Raw genomic sequence first — 3,808 nt, 5'->3', positions numbered from 1 at the left:
AACCAACCAACCAACCAACCAACCAACCAACCAACCAACCAACCAACCAACCAACCAAAACCCACCAACATAACAGTGGGATCAAGACTCCGAGAAGCCCAGATGCTAGTCTGTGTGTATGTGAAGCTCCCACAGAGAGCTTCAGGCAGAAAGTGGCAAAGCTCCTGGAGAGCGACTGGGCAGGAATGCCTTCAGGACCACGTCAGGCAGGGCCGTTTCTGCGTGGGTACACCCTCACAGCACAGCACATTCTCGTTTGCACAGCCAGGATGCATCCTTGTCATTTTCTTCCATCCCAGAGTGCTTAGGGCCGGAGGGCCCAGGGCAGCTCCCACCCCCCACAGGGCTCCCAGAATTTTGTTGACCATGCACATTTCACTCCACAGGATCCGCACAGCTGCTGTCTTGCCTCATCTCACTCTCAAACCCTGAGGGGTGGCCTTCACCCTGTTTGCTAATGTGCTCAGTTCCTCTTTGGGGCATATGCCTGTCCCTCCAAGTTCCCGTGGCTGCGTGGAAGTGGACCTAGGCCCAGAGGGTGACTAAGAGGGGAAGCCCCTCTACTGCACTCCCAGAGGCTCCTGGTTGCGTAAGGACTTTTTTTTTTTTTTTGAGGAGGTTGCAAGCAACAGGATGAATCATAGCAAACACACGTGGCTCTGGCGGGGCGACAGTCCTTCCTCATGCTGCTGTGGAAAGCAAAGCTTCTTAAAATGAATCAGCAGCACCTGTACCCCAGGCCATGGGAGGAGGGTGAGGGTGCGAGGTATAGATTTCCAGTGTATTTGAGTGTGGTCCCTAGGGTCTGGCTGCTGAGACTGCAGAGACCTGTGTCGCTCACCTGAGCTGTGGCTGAAGACATGCAGCAGCACTTGTCCATACTGAAGGACAGATGAGGTGTGCTTTCAAGTGAAGAGACACAGGCTCTGGACCTGCAGGCCTGGAGTCTTCTCCTCACATGGATATCTTGAGAGATATTTCTGGCACCTGTTTGGCAGAAAAGAGCCCTTCTTGCTTTCCTAAGTGCCAAGGCGGAGTGAAGGGGTTACGAACGAGTGGGGTCTGGCATTAGCTTGAGGTTCACATCCCACATGGTGTCTTGGGGTGAGTCTGCAGAAGGAGCTGAGCCCTGCTTTCTCTTCTGTAGAATCAGGAAACAGTATCTGCCAGCTGAGCACACTGTTAAGAACACAAGAGGAAGACGGACTTCCGTAATTCCAGCCCTCGGGGTGAGGCAGGGAGACTGTGGGTCTAAGATTAACCCCGGGGTGCATAGGGAGATTGCCATGGGAGTGAGGGAAGATCCACAAGATACCCAGTGGAGGCCTCCACAGGACTCCTCAGAGGACACTGAGAACCAGAGTTGACAGCCTGGCATTTTGGCTTGTTATCTATGTGTTTGTAGGTGTGTCATTTAGCTGATGTGTGCCTGAGTTTCCTCATCTTTGAGTGGAGGTAAACGTGCCTTCCCCATAGAGATGATGGATGGGATGATAGGTGCCAAACTGAAGGTGGGTTTCCTGGGACGCTCTGGATGCTCAGCACGTGCAACCTACCGCTCTCTAACATGGGTTACCATGGCGCCATCTTACCAGTCAGCGCTAGGGGGAGAGCAGAGGATGTGATTGTGATGAGTTTTATTTTCAAAAGAGCCGAAGTGCATTTGGCTAGGATCTGGGGCCTCAAAGGACCAAGGAAAGGGACTGGTATCGCCAAGGAAGTAGGATATTGATGTAGGCCCAATGATAGGTGGGGGGAGTCAGGATTTACTGTTAGCTGCTCAGCTGGAGAAAGACAATGGCAGCATTTTGTCTTGGTGGAGGATGAAGTTTTAGGACGTCCTCTATTCATCTCCCTTCAGAGATAAAGCTACTGTAGAGTGCCCAATCCTTATGCTGCAAAGGCATTGGATACAGCCCACAGCCAGCCCAGCTCATGGTAGAATCAGGAAATAGACACCCAGAGATGAGAGTTCCACTCACACATTTTGTCAGGGCAAAGTGCTGGTATATATATATTTTTAATGTGGGTCCTTTTAATGTGGTGATTATGTTCCCTTACAGGCATATTATATAGTGACCTAGCTTCTGGCTGCTGTCTCTCCTAGGCATAAGCCTCACAGCCTGACTTAATTTTTGTAAACTGAATGTGCTAGCAAGCCAGTGAGTGCTTCTTGTTCATGGGCGCAAGCCCAGATCACATTAGGAACTTTCAGAAAATAACAGTGTTTGGGTTTTATCCCAAGCCCACAACTGTAAAAGCTAGTGGATGGATCTGGGCATTGCATGATTTAAAGGCTTCCCAGGTTAGGTTGAATGTATGAAGAGTGTTGAAAGGCCACTGCTTCAATCCACTGTACGGCTGGCTGTTGACTTCTTCCTGCTCTGGCTTTCGTCTTCAGCAGCTACCCTTCCCTTCCTATCCCGTCTCAGTCCACTCTGTACTTTCCCTTTCCTTTGCTAAGCTGTCCTTCTTTTACTGTGATCTTCATTTTGATACCTTCCAATAAAGTTAACTGTTGAGTGATTTGTCCATTCCAAAATGTTGATTGGAAGCCAATTGTATATCTGACCTTGGAGGTGCAGATGCAATAGGGGATCTTGCTTTCATCTATGTTCACATACCTGCATGAAGGAAAATGGCTAATAAATAGAGAATGTTTGTGGGTGAAGGGAAGACTTGCTTTCCACTGCTCAGTAGGAGAAAGGCAGTGACATTTAAATAGAGACCTAAAGAAATTTGAAGGAACCACTGAGTGTGTGTGTGTGTGTGTGTGTGTGTGTGTGTGTGAGGGTAGAATATTCCAGAAAGAACAGAAATGATCAAGATGAGTAAGAGTGAGTAGACTGAACACAGTCACTTATATTCATTTCATTCCATGCCATGGTAATCCATCATCCACTTCACTCTAGCACTAATTAGTTTCTTTTGGCATGCTTTGACAACGCACGCAACAATATCAGGTAACAGGTAGGGTGCAATCTGATAATTCAGAGGCTCTGGATGGAAACCATGTCCCCTTAGTTAGACTCAGTCCATCTCTAGGAAGCTATTCTACCAGACTGCCATGGGTTAAAATTAGAGAAAACTTAGAAAGCATCATTCACATATCAGAGGTTTTTGTATTGTTAGAAACTCCAAATACAAGAATATAAGAATCTGTCAGGATTTGGACAATAGATACATCCTCGCTTTCTTTTCTCCCCCCATAATGGCTCATTCTGTGAGAGGTCTTGGGATCTTGCATAGGCATGGGGCTTTGAGGGGTGGGCCACAGGACAGCAAGTTATGATTACAGAGAAAAGGGGACCGATAAGGCTAGATTTGGTCGGGGGGGGGGGCATCTACAGACACATACCAGCCATAGCAGTGCTCAAGGGCACTGTGAGTGTGGGCGGGTAGTGAGGGAGCATTTTAAGATAGCTCAGCACATCTTTGGTCCACTTTTCACTAAGAGGTGAAACCAAGATTTCCTCCCTTAGAATCTGAGCTGGCCTCGGTGACACTGAGTAATAGAAGACAGTGAAGGCTTTGCTCTTTGAGGCCCTAGTCTCATAAAAGCCCTCAGAGTTTCTGCTGGGTTCTCTTCCACCGTTCAGCATGGTAGGTCAGGAAGCTGACAACCTTACGACAGCCACACTGTAGAGGCTTCTCTGACTACCTCGCCAAAGCCAGTTTTAGTTACCAGCATCCTGGGCAGAGAGTGGATGCATCAGAGAAGCCCCATCATTCATCAGCATTCAGATGAACACAGTCCGCCTTCATGAGACACATGCTTCCCTGGTGGCACGACTTTTAGTCCAGCTCG

The sequence above is a fragment of the Psammomys obesus genome, unplaced genomic scaffold (assembly GCF_907164565.1).
Source record: "Psammomys obesus unplaced genomic scaffold, mPsaObe1.curated_primary_1811, whole genome shotgun sequence".
NCBI classification, from domain to species: domain Eukaryota; kingdom Metazoa; phylum Chordata; class Mammalia; order Rodentia; family Muridae; genus Psammomys; species Psammomys obesus.
Note: the sequence above shows the minus strand (reverse complement) of the source record.